Source organism: Sminthopsis crassicaudata, chromosome 2 (genome assembly GCF_048593235.1).
Source record: "Sminthopsis crassicaudata isolate SCR6 chromosome 2, ASM4859323v1, whole genome shotgun sequence".
NCBI lineage: Eukaryota > Metazoa > Chordata > Mammalia > Dasyuromorphia > Dasyuridae > Sminthopsis > Sminthopsis crassicaudata.
Window position 1 is genome coordinate 433,037,519 of NC_133618.1, and position 22,168 is coordinate 433,059,686.

Here is a 22,168-nt window from a genome sequence, read left to right on the forward strand (position 1 = left end):
CTTTATTGTCTTTATATATCCCTCCCCCAACTTGGATGTTCTTTGGTGCTGAGCAGGAAGTAGGTGCAATATAGGCAGAGGAATAAAACCTAAATGGGACGAGTTGTAGAAAAGAAATCAATGGCCACTTGAGGAGGAGTCTGAATGCCTTAGATCTCTGAAAGGGGTTTGGGAGGGATGGAGTCCCTTGGCAGAGAGCTGACCAAGAAGCTGGAAAAGAAGCTGAAAGAAAAGAAGTTACCTGAAGGCTGAAAGAGATTGGGGAGAGGAAGGTCAATATAGAGGTAGTTTTTGGAAAGTAATTGGAATCATTTGAGTGGGTTTATCACAGCATTTCATTAGTCACATTTCTTCTGAAATGCTGCCACATCATCCCTGGTAGAAAAATCTTTTTCCTACCCACGGAGTTTTATTATGGCTTCTCATGCACAGTTTCTCAAGGTGGATCAGTATTTGGGCTTTTAGGAATACCTCTTGCTCTGCTTCCCCCACAGCATAGGCAGATTCTTGGCAGAAAAGCAGCAACAGTCTGACCCCCCCACCTTATATTCAAGTCTCTTTATCTCAGAGCCATTCATTTATTTGGGCATTAGCAAGTCAAACATTCACGTATGTAACTATATATATATATATATATATATATATATATATATATATATATATATATACACCTTCTGGAGTTGGGAAGTACAGCTTCCCCCAAGGTGCCTACTGAATATATGAAACTCAGTGACTCCTATTTTCTAATAAGATTATGTGTGTCCAAGGCTGGAGACCCCTGTGTAGGGGTAGTAGGGTGTGGATGTAGGGGCTATGTATGTAGAAGCTTTGTGTACAGAAGGTAATAAGCAGCATCTCTCTAGATATAACTACTGATTCTGTGTAATTTTTCATAATTCTTTAAATTTTTAGAAGACTGGAATATTAGGTTTATGAAACTTTGGGATTTTAGATTCTCGGAATTTTAGAAATAGTTTTCAAATTTTGAGATCATATAATCTTATAACTATGAAACCTTAGAATTTTATAAAGACAATCTCTTGGAATCATAGATTCATGAGATTTTAAAATTATGAATCTTAGAATCATGAAGTCTGAGAAGTTTAAAGTCGTGAGAGATTTTATATCTCTAAAAGGAGGTATTAGCTTCAGGAAGAGGTTAAACTAAATCATCTCTAAGGCTTTCTTCCAGCTCTAAAATTCTATAATTTACATTAAGTCTCTGATCAAAACAGGAATCTAATCTCTGCTTATTTCCTCTCCTTTTCCCTGAATTTATATTTATGGGATCCCAAAAGTTGAGCCCTAAGAGGGCCCCAGGAAAATTATTACCTGCCTACCCACTTTGGAGCTATATCATTTTTATATTTCTAAGGAACAGATGTGGACAAAGGTGGGAAAAAAGAGAGAAGCATACATGTGTGAAGGGCATCCCACTTTCATGCAAACTATTATAGAACTGAAAGTTACCTGAAAGGTAATCTATTTTAACTCACTATATAAATGAGAAAGCAAGGTCACAGAATAAGTTAGTGCAGAAGTTGGGACATATAAATAGGTCTCTTAGTTTCCAGTCTCAATTTCTTCTACCCTGCTATAAAACTGAAATCACCAAATAGAGCCAGGCTAGGCTTACCTACCAAGCAATTTGGAGTTGGGGCATCTGGGTTTTAGTGTTGGTCTTTGCCACTAATTCCCTGTGCATCTTTTAACAGATCACATTCCTTCTTTAAGAAAAATAGTCCCACCAAACTCTAAAGTGTCCTAATATCCTTCTCAGCTCTGATCTAGTCTCGGTGTTCCAGCTCCAGTCCCTTCCTTTTCAAACATTCTGTTAGTCTAAGATATACACAGGATCTGACCAATCTAACCAGGAAAGAGCTCCTGTATATCAATTTCATCTTTTAAATGATAACAATAACCATCCATTCCCAGCAGAAATTACTAAAAAGGCAAAGAGAGCAGAACCACTGCTTGAAGTGCTTCTTGAAAATCTAAGTGAAATGTAATTGCCACTTAAAATGCAAGGCACTTTTCAGGAAGGGTGGATTATATAGGACATGTGAGACCAGTACAGTGGCTGAGGTTTCCTGGGATACTAAGGATTTTAGAGAACTTAGATTAAAAAAAAAAAAAAAAAAAAAAAAAAGAGTTACAGGGAGCAAGGAGTCATTTAAAGTGGACCTACTTGGTCTACCAAACTCCCTGAGGACATTGGGAAATATCTTCCTTAAAGTTCTCCTGGCCTCTTCTTGTCTGCTTGAATGCTAACTATGCCCCATTTTCTAAAGTGTTCCTGGTTACTTTTAATTAATAGGAGTCGAAAAATATTAAAGCTTTTGGAGACCTTGAAAACCACCTATAATCCTACTTCCTTTATTTTACAAATGGAGAAACTGAGAGCCACAGAGTGAAAGTAATTCCCCCAAAGTCACACAGTTAGTAGTAGGTAACAGAGTTGAAAGTCAAATCCAGGTGTTTTGCTCCAAGTCCAGTGCCCAAATATTGTACCATGTTTCCAGGACAACCAATGATGTTCAGGTTGATAATTACCTGGCCTTGACCCACCAGAAGTCTGCAGAATGTTTGTGAGGAAGGAAGAGAAGGACCAACTATTCCCATCCTATCCTATCCTCACATACAAGAGGAAGCAGGATTTATCTATTTATAAAAGAATTTAACTCTATTAAAAGGAGGAAATTCCTGCCAGTGAATCCAGGGAAATTAAAGCATACAGCATGTCAGGTTTAGATAGAACATTAAATTGCAAGTCTAGAAAGCTTAGAAAAATGTGGAATGTCAAGGTTGAAATAGGACAGAGCATAGAGCATAGAATGTTAGAGATTAAAGGGACTCTAGAACACACTTTGTAGATTGTCAGTATTGGTAGGAACCTTAGAGACTATCTAATCCAACCACCCTCATTTACAAATTAAAAAATGAGGTGAAAGTTACTTGCCCATGGGTGAAGGGGATTCAGGACTTAAACCTCTGTCTCCTTGACTTTAACTTCAATACTCCTTGTACTTGAAGATAATAATCATTCCCTCCCCAAAGTTTTCTCTACTCCAGTTTAGATATTCTAAATTCCTTCAACAGACCTTTGCATGGCATGGTCCCCAGTCCCAACCAATGATTTAATGGATGGGACCTTAGACCTGATGTCCAAAATACCTTGCTTCAACTCCCAACTCAGACACAGTAATTGCATAACCCTGAGCAAGTCAATTAACTTCTCTGTGCCTCAGAGTCCAGATCTGTAAAGTGAAGGGATCATATTTGTCCTCAAGTCCCTTCCATCTCTAAATCAATGTACTCTAGTCTTATGATGTTTTTGTGTATCACAGGACTATAAACTCCCAGATGACATACACATAGATACACAGACACACATGCATACACACATGCATACACAGTATCCAAAGCTCCAGAAAAACCATATTGAAGGAAAAGAAGTTCAGAGGGGCAGAACAAAGAAATAGACATGATTTCTGAAGAAAAATGAAGAGGTGGGCAAGATGAGACAGTTTAAAGGTTGTCCTCTCTTCAGCTAATTGACATGGGACTGAGAACTTGGACATGGATGACACGCACCTGTGGCTGAGCAAGCCAGAAACCTGATATTAGAGCAGAGAGGAAAGAGATTGCTGGTGTCCAAAAGTTGGTATAACCCATATAGCTTCAGCTAAATGACCAAGAGAGTCCAGGGTAGCCATAAAAGCTCGATGGTCCAGGATCTGCCCAAGGGGAACTAGTGGCTGTCTAGAAATCACCCTTTACCTGATAGTTCCTATGAGAATACTTCTTATGCCTCTTATGCCTAGGAGTATTGGACACATTTATTTTAGATCCAAAGGGAAAAAGTAAGTGTAATGAGAAGGAAGTTGAAAGCAGACAAATTTCAACTTGACATAAGAAAAATCTTCCTAATAATTAGAATTGTTCAAAAGTAAAATAGACTACCTGGAGACATCATCATCGTTATTATGATATGAATAAAAATAATAATTAGCATTTATCTCACACTTTTGATAATTTATTTAATTTAATAATAATTTATTTAATAATAATAATTTAATTTATTTAATAATAATAATTTAATAATTAGCATTTATCTCACACAAAGAATTTGCCAAGAGTTTATGTTTATATGTATATATGTATAGTCTCATTTGATTTTCAAATAATCCTGTGAATAGATGCTATTATTACCTTTATTTTATAAGTGAAGAAACTACTACAGTCAGGAATTGAGTGACTTGAGGCTGAATTTGAATTGAGAACTTCCTGACTCTAGGTCTGGCATTCTACCAACTGAACCACTTAGATACAACAAGTTCTCTATCACTGGAGGTATATGAGTTCAAGTCTGGCATTCCTGCTCAGGTACAGAATGCAAGAGATGCCATATAAAGGACCTAATTCAGTTCTAGAATTTTATCATTCTGACTTTGACTTTGAGCAGGTTAATATCTCTCTCCTCTCCCTCAGTTCTTATATAAAAACAAAAGGGTTGAACTGGCCAGTCTTTGGCATCCTTTCCAGCTCTCAGCTAAAAGGACTGGAGAGAAAGCACAAAGGAGCTAGCTATGGACTTTGCATCAGGAAAGGAAAATTCTAATTCCAGTGCAATGCCCACTGGTATTGTAGGTAGTATCTGGATTCAATAAGGCCTGAGCTAAAAACCAGGCTCATAGATTTACTCAGTGGGCAAGTCACAAAACTCCTACCTGCCTCAATTTCTTCATCTATAAAATGGATGTAAGACTAGCATCTAACTTCCAGGATTGTTGTGATGATCAAATAGGATGAAACAGAGAAGGTAAATGACTAGCTCATTCTTTAGGTCTCTTCCCATCTCCCTGCCTTAATTCCCTTGCAGAAAAGAAGGAAGGAAAAGGAGATTTACATTTTGGGAGGCCTTAAATGCAAACTCTAGAGATCATTATCTTTATACTACCTGCTGCTTGTACTTATTAAAGCTGAGAAAAGTCTTTGCAAACTTCAAAGTACAAGAGAAAATATAATCCACTTTACTATATCTTCAAGGCCCCAAGCTCTGCCAGGGATACCATGGGGGACTGGACCTAGAGCCTCTCCGACATTCAGCCATCCATCATGGCCATCCCCCAGAGGGTCAAAGTCTCCCTGTGTAAATGAAAAATTATTCAATCTCCAAAGAAAGATTGTGGATTTGGGAGTCAGAGAACTCAGGTTTGAGTTCTTGCTCTGCTAATTACTATTACTAATAATAATAATAGCTGATTTTCATGAGTTTGCAAAGTACTTGGCATATATTACCTTATTTTATCCTAAAAACTACTTTATGAGGAGACTGAGGCTGAAAAAGGCAAAGGCCTTTAAGCCTCTAAGGCTTCCCTTATCCTCAGGGTGACCTACATACAGACTCAGAAATGCAGAAAGTCTGACCAGGAAGTTAGATTTCTTCAGCTGGAAAAGGGTGGAAAGGCTTAACGGATACCCCACCCCAAGCCTGAAAGATTAGGATTAACTGACTGAGAGTTCCATGAAAGTTACTTCAATAAACACATTGTTCACTTTAATAATAGATATAGGAGGTCTTATCCTAGAAGATTTTTAGCAGATGACTAAAAAATCTCAGATCAGAACACTTGACATCATATAGTCAGGAAATTTCATGTCTCCATGAGAAACTGGAGATCAGTTTTCTATGGGATTCTGAATTAGCTAAATTCTAACATACCCTATACTTCTAAAATTCTATACTCCAAGTTCAGTTGCAATTCTGACATATCTTTTTCTGTGGTCTAAGATCCCTATTAGTCATAATATTCATGTATCCTATCTACCAAAGTTCCTCTGTATTCTTAGTGCTATGTTCTAAGGCTCCCTACAACTCATAATCTGATTTGGGCTGCACTCAGGAATTTTGTGTCTGGCTTGTGGGCCACAAATTAGATACTCTTGTCCTAAGTCACCTTCTACTAACCAGGAAATTTTTTGTTGTTCAGTCATTTTCAGTTGTTTTCATGGCCCCATTTGGGGTTTGTTTTGGTTTTTAGCAGAGATAATGGATGGTTTGCCATTTCCTTCTTCAATTCATTTTACATATTGGGGAAACTGAGGCAGACAGGAGCAAGTGACTTGCCTAGGTTCACACAACAAGGAAGTGTCTGAGATCAGATTTGAACTCAGAAAGCAGTCTTGCTGATCAGACCCAGAGCTCTATGCACTCCAGCACCATTTAACAGCCCTCCTGACAATTCTATGAATGCTGTTGTCACTGTTGTTACTACTGTTGTTATTTGTCCTTTGGTCAATGCTGTGACATACAAGTGAATTGTATTTGAAAGAGGGCTGTGCAAAGTCCCCTGCCTCACTTTCCCCTCCAGAGCCATATGGGTCTGGGGGCCTGATACAGAACAGGATAACTGGAGATGGCCCTAGACTTTGGGCTTTTTAAGCTAAGGTCTTCAACAGGTCTCAGTTTAATCACATGAATCTATAAAAATATGGCTGTAACCCCACAGCAGCAAGTTTCCTTACAGTATCCCAATAAATGGTCAATCATGCAGCTTTTCCCTGGGATAGTGACTGTTGTCACTCTGTTGACAGCCATTAATTAACTGGACAGCTCTGATAGGAAGGTCTCATCTATCAAGCCAAAATCTAACTTCTTACAACTTCCATCTAGTTCTCCCCTGAGAACTCAACAAAATAAGATCATAAATTTAGATCATTAATTAGATCATCAATTTAGAATTGAAAAATATCATGAAGATCATCTCATTCAGGGGCTCTTAAAAATTTTCCACTCATGACTCCTTTTCTCCTGAGAAATCTTTAAGTGGCTCTGGGAATATAGGTACATAAGATAGGTCTACAAATCAAATATTTACTCATAATAAATCATAAAGAAATTTAGTTTAAAATAATATGTTATCATATCTAATATTTTGCCATTTATTACAGACAAAAGCAATTTTGCATACTAATAACATTAATGTGTTTATTTATTTTACATAAAAATTAAATCTTGACAGAACATTTGCTAACTTTTACTGTTGCAAAATTTTTATGATCCCCCCACACACATTCAGTTACGTGACCCCATATGGAGTTGCAACCACAGTTTAAGAAACTTTGATCTAACACACACACACACACACACACACACACACACACACACACACTCACTCACTCTAGGTGAAGAAACCCCAGGAGATTAAATATTTTGCCCAGATTTACATAGGGAGAAAGGGACAGTCAGGATTTGAAGTAGGGTCATTTCACTCTTCTCAACTGTCTTCCTTATAATAATTCCTTTAGATATGCAGAGGAAACTATTTTATCTTCCTTTCTTTTCTCCAGGTTAAACTTTCCCATTTCATTCAAGATATCTTAATTTGGCACAATTTTGGGCACCTTTTCCATCTGTTTTGTCCTCTCCTGAAAAATAGCAACAATAATAAAAATATGGCAATTCCCAGGGAAAAACTATACTTTGGCTCTCTCTTTGCTGATACAGAGCAGTTACAAATCTTAGGATCTTAGATTAGTCTATTGGGGACTGTAAGCACTGAACTGGTTTACCCAGAATCACACAACCAGTATGCATTTTTGTACAGGTAGAACTGGAACCTTGGTTTTCCTGAATCTCTTTATCAACTTATAGGAGTAGTGTTGCTGCACATTGACTTAGAAATTAACATTATCTTTGTAATATTTTTATTTATTTTGTTAAATACTTCTCAATTATATTTTAATTTAATTCAGACTCAATGGGAGTTTTGCCAGTCAATTTAAGCCTTCAGGCCAAGTCTGACATCATGCAGCTTATCTCCTGGCTGATTCATAGAATATTAGAACATTGAATGTCAGAACTAAAAAAAAGAACACATTTTAAAACTTCATGAATCTGTGATCTTCTTGAAGATGGCACTCACTCTGTTGAAGTTATTAGCTAGTTACCCCTCTTATGTTTAACCAGAAATCCTCCAGAAAAGGTTTACCCAATGTTCTAAAGACTTTATTGTGCATATTTCTATATTTCATTAATCTACCTGAGTGATTATCTGGCTATTATTGCTCTCCACACCTCATTACATTTTTTCTAAGCCTTTCGTTTTTTAATTGTTACTGTTGTTTGTCCTTCGTCCTTGAAAAGGACCATGACATCACAAAAGTGATGTCATGACATGCAAGTGAATTGGATGTGAGGGAGGGTTGTATAAAGTCACCTGCCTCACTTTCTCCTCCAGAGCAATCTGGGTTTAGTGACAAAGTATATCTCAGAATGACTGGAGATGACCCTAGATGCAGTGGGGGACCTTGGCCTTTTTAAGCTAAGATCTTTAGCAGGTCCTGGTTTGAAGAACATTTCAAAACTGTAACAAGTGAAATCTAAAATAACTAAGGAAAGAAAAGTTTCAGCTTCCAAACATAGCTATTTATTAAAATATGCATGCCAATTACATAACAAGTCAGAACTGGGCCTCTTTAGCCTGGCATTGGACTCTTAAATACAGGGGGACAGGATTTTATGTATTAAAAAAAGACAACAGTGTGTAAACCAGGATCCAAGATCAAGTAATCCGATTTCTAATTTGCAAAAAGATTGGGCACTTTGCAATTTGGAAGGGGAAGAGTGAACAGATAGAAATTTTTTAATGTAAAAACATGATGTCATTCAATTCTTATGATTAGCAGGTAGATGGAATTGATAGGAAAATCCTCAAAATGGAGTCAGTTTGGTTCACAAAACTCCCACAATTCCCTTAGGATGTCAATAATGATATGGTTCAATTCTTCAATGAATACCAGCAACTAAATCAATGTCTAGAAATTGTTTTTTAAATCACCTGATTCTCAGCACCTTCTAATCCCTATTCAATTCAATGAGCATTTATTAATTGCCTAATATGTTCTGGGGACTCTGGTGAGTTCAAGGGGAATGAAGATAAAAAGTGAGAACAATCCCACCTTTCAAGGAGCTTCCATTCTACTGGGGAAACAAATCAAGTACATGGATAAACATGAAATATGTGCTTAATGCATACTAGGTGACTTCAGAATCAAGAACAAATGAAAAAGTCAAGAAAAGCCTCTCATAGGCAGTACTTGAGATAAATCTTGAAAAGAGCTAAAAGGAAGGAGGAAAAGTGGGGAGCTTCTCTCTGATGTGGAGGTTGAGAGCCTGGGTGAGTCTAAAGTTACTGGTGCCTTTAGCATAAATTGGAAAATTAGGAGGAGAGACAAATGAATTTGGTTATGGTCATACTGGATTTGAAGTGCCTCTGGCACATGCATTTGGAGATATACAATAAGCAGTTGGTGGTGTAAGACTGGAGATCAGGAGAGAGACTAGAGCTGGATATACACATCTGGGAATCATGTTCATGGAGATGATCATGAACCCATTGGAATTGATGAGATCACCAAGAGAAAAGGATAGAAACAGATGATGTTGCAGCAAGGGAAATTAAGATAGGTAGAGAATCAGGAGAGGCACAAAGACCTAGGAAAGAGAAACTGTCATGGTTGTGTCATATGGCATTTGTTGAGCTCTTACTATGTGTCAGCACTGTGCTAGGCACTGTTGTTACTGTTGCAAAAGTCAGTCAGTCCTTATCTTCAAGGAGTATACATTCTACTGGGGAACATAATATACACAGATAAATAAGAGACATACAAAATAAATACAAGTTGATTTGGAAAGAGGGGAGGAAGAATGATAATTTTTAAAATCTGGAAAATCCTCCTGAAGGAGATGGCATATGAGCAAGGTCCTTGGATGGAGCAAGGAGTTTCAAGAGGTAGAGGGGAGGAAGGTGGATATTCTGAGCATGGGGATGGCCTGCACTGTGCCCATTCTGTCTGGCCAGTGATAGAGAAGGAAGTGATTCATTTCCCATCACTTCTCATCTACATTTGCTTCTGGGCAAGTTCTTGCAGCTGCTAGAGAAGATAGGAGCCCAGGATCTCCATCTGGAGAGAAGCACATTGTGCTGGATTGACCAAGAGGCTTTCCATCTAGGGTGTATATGTTAGAATGCCAAGCACACACTTAACAGAGGCCAGATGTGATTTTGTTTGAATAAGAAATAATTGTCCTGAGAAAAGGGAGGAAAGTAGTCATAGAGGGGGAAGAGAAACAGAGAGGAAGATGGGAGAGAGGGTAAATATGGGAAAAAGTGAATAGAAATGGGGAGAGGATGGTCACAGCCAGAGGAAAAAACAAAGACTGATGCCACAGAAAAAAGAGAGAGAAAAAGATCAGAGGGAAAGAAGGGTGGGGATCCCAAAGGGAAGAGGTGGCTACAGAGAGAAAGAGACTCAAGAACAAGAAAGAAGGAATAATAATAACCAGAGGTAGCTATGGTCACAGAGGGCAAGAGTATCAGGTAGGAGGTAACATGATAGAAAACAAGAAGAAGGTGGCCCCAGAAAGAGAAGATGAGAGAAAGGAGAGCCTGATCTTAGAGATAAAAATATTAGAAATAACAAAGGGGAGATGGTTTAACAGAGAGAAGATAGTTATAGAAAGGGAAAACAAGATCTAAGAGAGAGAGAAAAGATTAAAGAGAGAGATGTCATAGAGGAAGAAGGGAAACAGAAAGAAGAAAAGGGGATTGTAAGGACCATTTCAGGGAGGGGATATAATGAAGACCAAAAAAAAAAAAAAAAAAAAAAAAAAAAAAGGTGAGAAGGAAGTGCGAGGGAATAATCAGAGAGAAAAGCTTATAATCACAAAGACAAGTGGATCATGGGATAAAAGACTCAGGAATGGGGTGACAAGAGAGAGAGAAAGGAATCAAAGGGAAGGGAAAACAATAATCTTCCCAAAGTCTGAGGAGCCTGAAACTATGATTCTTTCTAAAACCAGCATACAGCTCCTGCTATCCCACTTTCTGGGCTTCTGAAAGAGAAGGAAAATGGTCACAGAAAAAGGAGGGGCTGGCAGAATGGAGGGTATGGCCTGAGGTCCAGAGGGAACATTCTGGATGGAAATTATTTTCAAACAAATGAGATTCTTGGTCAGCTTCTTTGCCTAATGAAGTAATGTATCACCCTTTGAAAAGAGAATGAAATCCCCACTGGAACTCTAAGAACTGAAAGCAAAATGACAAGAATGTTGTAGCCTTAGAAATCATGCAACTAGGGCTGAGGCTGGGAGATCTGTGAGCCCAGAGTTCTGCTCAGCATGAAGTCAGAGGCTCCCACAAGGGATCCAAGCTCTAGGACACTGTGGGGCATCCAGGCTGGTCAGGAGCATCTGGGACTTGGCTAAAAAAAGCCAGGAGGGCTTAGGGAAGGCTAGTCCTCCCCTGTGAGGGGGAAAGCTAAAGTGTGGAGCTATCAAGCAGAAAGATCCACCTATGATCCTGGCCATACACACCATATACAACCCAGCCCACACTCACACACAGAATGGGCTAAGGGAAATGATTTGTAATAAGCTTGGAATAGTAGATTGGAGCCAACTTGTAAAAAATTTTAAACATCAAAAGGATAAGTCTACATTCAATCCTATAGAAGCAATAGGGAACCACAGGAGATTATTGAGCAGAGGAGTGATATATCTAGTTATTATATTTTAGAAATATTTTGACAGCTGTGTAAAGAATCAATTAAAGAGAAAGAGATGATATTTAGAAACTAGTCCCAGCAAAATGGCTTGAACTATGATAAGTGAAAGGAGATACATCTGAGATATATCATAGAGATAACAGGTGGACAATTCGTGGCAACTTTGGTGGAGTCAGTGACCTCTATGGTCCCTCCCAGATCACTGTGAAACAATAAAAAAAAAGCACTGAATTTGGAATCGGCAAAATTGAGCTGAAATCCTGGCTCTGACATTTATTCTCTGTGTGATCTTGCATATTCTCATCTTCAAGATGACAGACTTGTACTGGGTTACCTTTAGAGTCTTTTCCAGTCTGTTTCCATGTCTATATATTCATTCAATTATTCAAGAGGTGGCATAGAACACTAGATAGAAAGTTTAGAGGCTATTTAGTCAAAAGGACCTGAGTTCAGGTCCTGACTGTAATCCTAAACCAGTAAATTAGAGCTCTAAGCAGCTCTTGCTAAAAGTTGCAGAAGAGATACCAACTTGCATTGGTAGAGGGAATTCCCTCATCTAGAAGTTGCCAATACTACTGAAATCAAAGGTCCAATCCTAGTCTTCAGTGTACTGCTCAACCCTTCCTAGAGGGTCTTTAGAAACCAAGGAGAGAGGCAGGACTTGAATGCCAGAGAGAGCAGTCTCAGAGTTCTCAGTAAAGGAATATTACCAGGAATTCAATGCTTTTCTTTTCCTTCAGTAAAGTGAGCATATCAGAAAATCTGAATCCATGTCCCTTCTCTGACACATTAAGTTGTGTGATCTTGGGGGATCCATAAATATTTCTTCATGAAAATCTTTTAGAAAGTGGGTGGCCCAAGTATTGCAACCTCTCCCATTTTACAACTGAAGATTTTATTAAGAGCACCAGAGCATGGGTTCTTTGAGAAGGAAACAGGAAAAAGTTGAAATAGATGGTTTACTTGCCTTTTAGGACAGAGGTCCAAGAGCCCACTTGATATCAGTCTCACAAGTAGAAGATGGGGAAGATACAATTACATCGAAGTTTTTATAATTTAAAAAGAGAGATCTTAATTTCAGGGTTAAACTCCATTTCAATATGAGTCAGGAATGTGAAGAGGTAGCACCAAAACTTAACCTGATCTTAGGTCATATAAACAGTCTTCCATTTGGAGAATCAAGTTCAATTCAGGGCATTACATCCTTGGATTCTGTTCAGAGGAAGGAAGCAAAGATAGTGAAAAAATCAGAAACTGTGCTGAGATGAAGGAAATGGAAATGTTTTGTCTAGAAAGGAGAAAATTTAGTGGGGGAGGGTTATGACAACAGATTTCTTGCTTCTAAAGTTTGCCATGTGAAGGGGAATATGATCTGCTCTGTATGCTTTCAAAAAAAACCTGCAAACCTACATGAACAGATACAAAGTGAAATGAACAGAACCATGAGAACATTGCACACAGTAACAGCAATCTTGTATGAATAACAAGTGTTAATGATTTGGATATTCTCAGTAACACAGTGATCCAAGACAATTCTGAAAAACTTATGAAAAATCTTATCCACCTCCAGAGAACAAAATGATACCATATGAATACAGGCCAAAACATACTGTTTTTTTACTTTCTTCCTTTTTTTAGTTCCAGTTTTCTTGCACAAAATGACTAATATGAAAATTTTTGTATGCTTGTACATATATAACCTTCTTCCCCCCCCCTGAGGCTAGGGTTAAGTGACTTGCCCAGGATCACACAGCTAGGAAGTGTTAAGTGTCTGAGATCGGATTTGAACTCTGGTCCTCCTGAATTCAAGGCTAGTGCTCTATCCACTGCACTACCTAGCTGCCCCCATATATAACCTATATCAGATTGTTTACCATCTCAAGGGGAGAGGGGAAATGAGCAAGGGAAAAGGGATAAGATTTGGAACTCAAAATCTTTTTTTAAATGTTAAAAATTGTTTTTACATTAATTAGGAAAAAATAATTTTTTAAAAAGACATGTTAGCCTAATGCCAGAAGGCAAACAGAATTAACTGACAGTTAAAAGAGGCTGATTTTGAATTTATTCCAAGATTATTTCTCCCATTTTACAAGTGAGGTAAAGGATGCTCAGAGAGGACATGTGACTTCTCTATGATTGACTATCTGGTAAGTGTCAGGAACAGAACTGAGCCAAGATTTTCTGACTCCATATTCAATATCCCCAAATTGCTAGAGTTCCATATAGTTTACCTCCTGCCCCAATAACTCTCTCTCCTCATTGTGACATGTATATGTTTTCCTCTCTCCTATTTGAATGCCTAAAACCCCTGTCAACAACATGGAAGAGAATTCAGAATGAATTATCAGTTGCTTTATAAGATTTTGAATAGGCTCTTTCCATCTAAGCACAGTACATAACTGCCCAAGAATGATGTGATTTTTCACTTATTAATTTAAAAACTCAGTGCTTGGAAGTTTAAGAGCTGTAGCAAGAGCTTAGGACAAAATGATATGTATAGCAAACAGAGATAATGGACCTGGAGTCAGAAGGCCTTGGCTCTCTCTACTCTAGGATCTGCCATATGCTTTCAACTTGGCCATGAGCAAAATACTCTCCTCTCTGGCCTCCAGGTTCCCCACCCATCCCAGTTATCAGGGGACTAAGTCAAAGGACCTATTTCTAGCATTTTGTAATTATGCTTAAGTTATACTTAAATTAAATTAAATTATGATTCTTAAAAGGCCTAAGCCTTTTTCAGGTGGTCAGAGGGCAAAAAGCAAGTAAACTGAGAATAGATTATGATCATCCAGCAAGTGGAAATTCCTGCTCATTCTAGTGGGTGAAGGAAATATCACTCTTGGTCACTTCCACTTTGTCATAGGCTATAAATTCTCAGAAATTTATTTTTAATACCACTTAAAATGTTCCAGGTAAGTACTTTAGGTTTACAGCAGAGACCTTCCTATAGGTTTTCTTAGGAAATGATAAATACACTCACAAGGGCAGGAAACTTGGAGATTGTTTAAATGACACAGTTTTTATTCTAAAGGAGGAAACTTTGCTACTTATTTTCTAAACATCTCAGCATTCTGGGGTAGCATTTAATTTTAATGTACATCTCAGTCAGAAGCTCAAAGATTACATCAGTTGTAAAGGATAGTAGCATATAAATCATAAAATGTCAGAGTTGGAAAGGCCGTTAGAATACAAAATGTCAGAACTCAGAAGGATTTTAAGACATCAAAAGTCAGAACTTGAAATTATTATAGATGGAAGATAGAATGTGAAAGATAGATGCAACCTTATAATCATAGAACACAGAATGATTATAGTTGTGAGGATTTCCAGAAGACAAAATAGAGAATATCAGGATGGATGAGAACTTTAGAAAGGAAAGGAACAAACACTATGTGCTGGACACTGTGCTAAGCATTCTACAAATATTACCTCATTTAATCCTCACTGTAACAATCCAGAGAAGTAGACATTATTATGATCATAACTTTACAGTTGAGGAAGTTAAGCCTCACAGGGTCACATAGCTAATAAGTTCCTGGGCTAGATTTGAATTCATGTTTTACTGACGCCAGGTCCTGGTCCACTTGTTTGCCTTGGAGTACTGGACCTAAAATTTTAAGACTGGAAAGGATCTTAGAATAACAAAACATACAATATTAGAACTCTACCATTTAGTCCCTTCCATTCATTTTACATGTTAAGAGAGAACTGGGTTGGACAAAACATTAAAGAAAAACAACTGAGATTTGTGGCAAACATATGCATAATAAAGATAGGAATGAATGGAGAATGATAATGATGCTCCTTCGATCACCTCTTGGTCTGACTTAAATTCATTTGTACCTTGTGTCAGAGAAGATCTTGAGACTGGCTACCCCTAAGTTAAATAGTAATTTGTGAGAGGGAATTATGATCTCTATCCAGACACTAAGTCAAAAAGACTTGACCTAAACCTAGAGCACTTGGGCTGGCTTTTGAACACTGAGTGACAATGATAAAAGAACTACCAGCCTGCCCTTAGAAAAGAAGAGAACCCTCTCTACTCTAGCAGACTACAGCCATATTGGCTCAGTAGATAATATCAGATGCTAATAATAGTAGGGGAGTATTTGAAACCAATGGACTTAGGAATTGTTTAATTTCACTTTTTTACTCTGAAGGAGGATTTTGTTGTTCAGTCATGTCCAACTCTTTGTGTGATCCCATTTGAGGTTTTCTCAGTAAAGGTATTGCTATATCCTTCTCATTTTACAGATGAAGAAACTGAGGCAAGTAGGGGTAAGTGCCTTGCCCAAAGTTACACAGCTAGAAAATGTCTGAGGTTGAATTTGAACTCAGAAAGATGATACTTCCTGATTCCAGGTCCAACACACTATCTACTGGGCACTTTGCCACTTCCTAAACTGGAATATATTCCTGTTTATTTTCTAAGCATCTCAGCACCTATATACATACTGGGACAACTCTTTTTAAGAAATATTTTGACCACCAAGACAGTACCCAACTGATATTATGTATTCAGCAGTCCCCCATGGTAGGGAACAGCAGAGTATATTCATATAACCAGAAGATTTCCAAGGTCCTGTAACATCAGAGACATGATATATTGCTCTAGATGTGTGCCCTGGACAATACATTCCTTACATGTGTGCTCATACTCAATCTGGTGTTGATGTGGGAAAGTCAAGGGAATAGAAATGGGAAAGGAATGAAGATGGGAAAAGGAAACAAGACTGGACAATATGAAGCTAGGATGAAACATGGAAAGACAGTTGAGACATCCATATGAACCCAAGAAAGATGTGGATAGTAGAAGTGAGATGAGCTCTGAGAAAGTTTGCTGAGACCCAGATCCTGACTTTGTCTCTCACAGTCTATTTGTCTCACTTGCTGAAAAAAAACAGAGCCAGTCATCTAGGGACAAGACTTGTCAGGAAGAGACTCAAGTCCTGCATGAGGAAAATGGTGAAGGCAGGAAGTTGTCCAAGGTCTGGGGAAGTTAAAGGGTAGAGTGAGCCATGAAAACCTCCATGAGAGCCTCCTCTCTCCATTGATGGTGTGTATATTTTTCAAAGAATGTGCATTAGTTGGGAGTGGAGAGGGAGTGTTCCATTGCAAATTTTCATGCTGTGCTGTTTCCTTAAAGCCTTTGTGTTGAGAGTTGTATAATATGGGCAACTAAATAAAATCTAAAAACATCAATGAGGGCTCATGAACTATGTATTTTTAGTGAATGCATACTGACAAACTACTTCAAAAAGAAAGTAGCTATTCTGGGATGCCCATGTGTCAGAAGAGCATGCTCCAGATATGGAAAACTGGGGTTCAGTGAGGAAAAGTGATTTGCCTCAAGTCATACGATGCTGTCAGAACTAGGACGGCACCCAGTTTTCCTGGCTTCCTGATGTGTACTTCAATTGGCTTCACAGTAGACATGAGCATATAATCATTTAAGCTTTGAAAAGAGAAGTCCCAACGGTTTAAATCTGCATGGAGAAAATTGATTTTCCTGTCACAGTTTTAAAATGTATCTGCTGTCTCTGTGGTGCTTAGTATGCACCTAGTGCTCACCATGGGCTGGGCACTTGGTAAAAACAACTCACTGCTCTAAATGGTTGCTTGCAAATTGGCCAAATAATGTTTGTCAATTAATCAACCTGAATACAGCATCAGCCTCTATTGTGTGCATTAGAGCCTTTAGAATTCAGAAATGAAGCTCACCCTACCCAAGCTTAACTTAAATTCACTCAACCTGGACAGGAACACAATCATCATGATGTTCTCTATTTTTGCCATAGGTGAATGACACTTTTTGTATAATAAAAAGAATCTAAACAATTAAGCAAAAGACCTGGTTTCGAATCTGCTTTCTAACAATATGGAACAATTTAATCTTTCTTGAATCTGCTTCTTCACTATAATTAAGGGAATGAATGATAGATAATACCTGCACTACCCTCATTACAATATTGTGATGAGTATCAAACTAAAGAATGATACAAACTGCTTTGAAAATTTTAAATCCCTTTGGAAATTTCTACTAATGGATGTGGAACTAGATCAGGCCATTTGCATGCTTCATGGACCTCTCTGGAAGTGTGGTGATACTTAAGGACCTGTTCACACAATAAGGTGCTTTAATCCCTAAAATAAACAAACAAAAAAAAATAGGATTTCAAAGGAAAAAATTACACTGAAATGTAGTTAAATGTAGTTAAATATTCCTTTAAAAGCCCTTCCCAGACCTCAGGTTAAGAACCTCGGGAGATATTCTCTAAAATCTCTTAAAGCTCTAAAATACATGATTTCTGTGATCATATTGTTATTATCTATCCCTTCCAATCAATTATTAAACATCTGGTATTTCCCAGGCACTGCTAATATCTTAGCTTGGGAAATTACATATATGTGTGGATATGTATACACACATACATATGTATGCCCTATATTGTATACATATGTGTGCATATAATTATATCTTTGTATGTGTGTATATGTATGTACAAATATACATAAAAATCCATACACATACACACACAAATCGATCACTATTTCTTCCAAGTATCCCACTATACATTCCCCATAGAATTCTCTTTTATAAGCAAAAAGACTTGATTTAAGGAAAAACTTCCTAATAACTTGATCTATCCCAAAATGGAGTGGGTCACTTGGAAAGTAATAAGTTTCCCCATATCAGAGTCTTTAAGGAAAGACTATTATTTGTCTTTTGTTCTCAAAGAAAACATGACATCTGGAGAAGTGATACCATAATATGCAAGTGAGGTAGACTTAAGTGAGGGTGCACTGTACAAGTCACCAGCCTCATTTTCTCCTCCAGAGCCATCTGGATTCCAGGGCAAGATATATATTGGGACATGTTTGGGGGATGTTACAATGGGATTCTTTTTTTTTTTTTTTTTTTTTTTTTGAGGCTGGGGTTAAGTGACTTGCCCAGGGTCACACAGCTAGGAAGTGTTAAGTGTCTGAGTCCAGATTTGAACTCGGGTCCTCCTGAATTCAAGGCTGGTGCTCTATCCACTGTGCCACCTAGCTGCCCCCACAATGGGATTCTTTATCACTTGTGGGTTAGATGCCTAGCTCTGAATTTCTGTGAGTCTCTCAGTAATATGTTCATATCCCAGCTCCAAGGAAGCCTCCAGAAATGTTTTAGATAACAAGCCTATTATTTCAGGAATCTGGGAATCTATATTGTAAGCTAAAAAGCCTTGATTGGTCCTGATTATCCCTTAACTAGGGACAGGGAGACCTCAGGCTTAGCTAAAATGATTCTTCCTACAATGGAGGAGAAGCCAAAGCAGCCATCCACCTCTGTCTCCTCTCCCAAGTCCATCAATCTATAAAATGTCAGCAATAAACAGGAACAGTTTCTGTTCTCCCTGGTGGTGACACCACAATGGAAAATATGTTTTTCACTTCCACACTCTGTATGCTTATGAGAGACTTTAGAGCCTGCTCAAGTCATTAAAGGGAGGAAAAGAGAGTTAATAACACATGAAAATGCTCTGCTAAGTGAACATAGAGATAATGACACATGTTAGACTAGGTCAAAGGATAAGCACAGTTTAGTGACATTAGGAGCATAATTCCAAATTGCTGTCCAAAATTCTTGGACTAATTTCCACCAACAGCACATAACTATTCCTATTTTCCCAGACCCTCTCCAATATTTATTATTTTCCTTAGGAGTATGAAGTAGAAACTCAAAGTTGCTTTAATTTGCAGTTCTCTGATTATTATATAGTTTTACATGGCTGCTGATGAGAAAATTGTTCATAGCCTTTGACCATTTAGTATTTAGGGAATGGTCCTTGTTCTCATAAATTTGAATACATTCTTGAATATATTTTGGAAATGAGATCTTTTCCAGAGAAAGTTTCTGTAAAGTTATTTTTTTCAATAAATTGTTTCCTTTCCCATTTTCATTGCATTGATTTAGTTTGTACAAAAACTTTTTTAAGGTTATATAACAAAAATCACCTATTTTATCTTCTACAAAATCAATCCATTTAGTGATGAAATCTTCCCTTACCCAAAAGAAAATTTTCTTCTTGTTCCTGTGGTTTATATCTGAGATGACTTTTTTCTTTAACTATCTAGTTGGAGCCTATCTTGCTATGCTTATGTGAAGTGTTAGTCTATACCTAATTTCTGTCAGACGCTTTCCTGTGTCCTCAGTAGTTTTTGTTTAAAAAAAAAAAAAAAAAAAAAAAAAAAGAGTCTATATCCCAGTAGCTGGAGTCTATGAGCTTATAAAAACACCAATAGGGCCTAGAGGTTTTCAAACTACGGGCCAAGGGTCAGATCCAGCCAACTGAGGACATTTATGCGGCCCAACGGTTTATGGCAAATGGGCTGAGGGGCGGAGACAGAGTGTGAGCTTTTGTTTTTACTATAGTCCCACCCTCCCACAGTCTGAGGGACAGTGAACTGGCCCCCTATCTAAAAAGTTTGAGGACCACTGGGTTGCAAAAGGTTAATTTACTTCTGTTCTTTGCATACCTAATCTGTGCCACTGATTGGCCTCTTTAATTTTTAACTAATTTTGGTTGATTTTGATAATTATTGCTTTATTTTACAATCTGAAATATGGTACTTCTAGGCTCACTTACTTTATACTATTTTTATTATTTCCTTGAGATTTTCTACTTTTGTTCCTCCACATTAACTTCATTATTTTTCCGATTCTACAAAGTAATCCTTTGGCATTTGATTGGGATGGCACTAAATAAATGAATTAATTTGGGTAGCACTATGATCTGGATCCTATTATGTAGGCCTGCCTATAAGAAATTAATATCTCTTGAATTCTTTATGTTTTGTGAGTTTATTTGTGTGGCTCCTATGTGTGTAATGATAGGTAGACTCCTAAATGCTCTATATATTCTATAGATATTTTAAGTGCAATTTCTCCTCTCCTTCCCAGAATTTGTTAGTAACATAGAGAAATGCTAATGATTTATGTGGATTTTTTTATATCCTGAAACTTTATTAAAATTATTATTTCAATTAATTTATTGCTTTATTTTCTAAGCAAACTGTCGTATCATCTTCAAAAAGCAATGCTTTCCTGTTTACCTATGCCTATACCCTTGATTCTTTTTCTTGTCTTAATGATGCTTTGTCTGCTATTTCTAATACTATATCAGATATTAGTCATGATAAGTCATTGATAAGTCATCCTTGTTTCACCCTTGGTCTTACTGGAAAGGTATTTAATTTATCCCCATTACAGATGCTGGTTCTTGATTTCATAGAGATAATATTATTATATTAAGGAAAAGTCCATTTATTTCTAAACACCTAGATGACTCAGTGGGAAGAGTATTAGGCCTGTAGTCTGAAAGATTCATCTGGCCTCAGGTACTTTCTACTGTGTCACCTTGGGCAAGTCACTTAACCCTGTTTGCCCCAGTTTTCTCATCTGTAAAATAAGATGGAATTGGAAACGGAAAACCACGCCAGTATCTTTGCCAAGAAAAGCCCAAATGGGGTCACAGAAAGCCAAACTCGATTGAAATGACTGAACAACAACAGCAAACATTTATTCCTAGTATTTTTTAAATAAATTCATGCTGAATTGTCAAAAGCATTTTCTGAATCCATATTTATTATCATGATTTTGAGTGTTCTTCTTATCAATATGCTGTGTTGAGTTTATAGTTGTCCTAATATTGTGCCAACCCTGCACTCCTAGTATAAATCCAATTTGATCACCGGTGTACAATCATTTTAATATATTATTATATCCTCTTTATTAAATACTTTATTTTAACTGTTTGTGTAGCTGTTCCTTAAGGATAATGATCTATGTTTTTCTTTTCTGTTTTGTTTCTCACTGGTTTAGGTATAAAGATCATACTTATATCATAGAAGGCATTTAGAAGGATACCTCGTTTTCTAATGTTTGCAAAAAACTTATGTAATATTAAAATAATTTCTCTTTGAATGTTGAATAGAACTTGCTTATAAATCCATTTAGTCCTGGATTGTTTTTTTACAATTGGGAACTCATTTGTTGCTTGTTCATTTTCTCTAATACTGAGTTATTGAAGATATCTATTTTTTGTTCTATAAATCTGCAATTCTTACAGTTTTCTAAATATTCATCCATTTTATTTAATTTATCAGTTTTATTGTCAAATAACAAGGTAAAATATTTTTATAGGTTCCTTTATTTCTTTCACAGTTGTTATAAATTTTCCTTTGTTCATTTTTTGTATTTGCAATTTTGTTTTCCATTTTCTTTTTCAAGTTAAATTAGCTAATTATTTATTTGTTTGTATCCTTTCTCCCCTCCACCCCAGAAAACCAGCTTTTGCTTCATCCAATTCAGTTGTTGTTTTGGTTTTTTTTTTACTTTCAGCTTTATTAATCTCTCCTTAGATTTTCTAATTTGTTGTTTTATTGAGGTTTTTTAAAATATGTTGGTTTTCTAGAGATTTTTTAGTTCCATGCACAATTCATTAATGTCTTTGTTCTTTCTCTCATTTTCATGAATGTTTAGAGATAATCGCAAATTTTAGTATGTGTCTCATTGTTGTAATTTTCTTAGATTAAATTGTCTAATATGTCTCTG

At 37.1% G+C, this 22,168-nt stretch overlaps 1 protein-coding gene and 1 long non-coding RNA gene across 10 annotated transcripts in view; one reads left to right on the forward strand and one right to left on the reverse strand.

Annotated features, from left to right (window-relative positions):
- The window catches only part of LOC141557066 (uncharacterized), a 145,002-nt gene that overhangs the window by 115,081 nt on the left and 7,753 nt on the right, over positions 1–22,168 (reverse strand). The gene's annotated exons all lie outside the window — the stretch shown is intronic.
- The window catches only part of HRH2 (histamine receptor H2), a 53,073-nt gene that overhangs the window by 348 nt on the left and 30,557 nt on the right, over positions 1–22,168 (forward strand). The window lies entirely within an intron of this gene.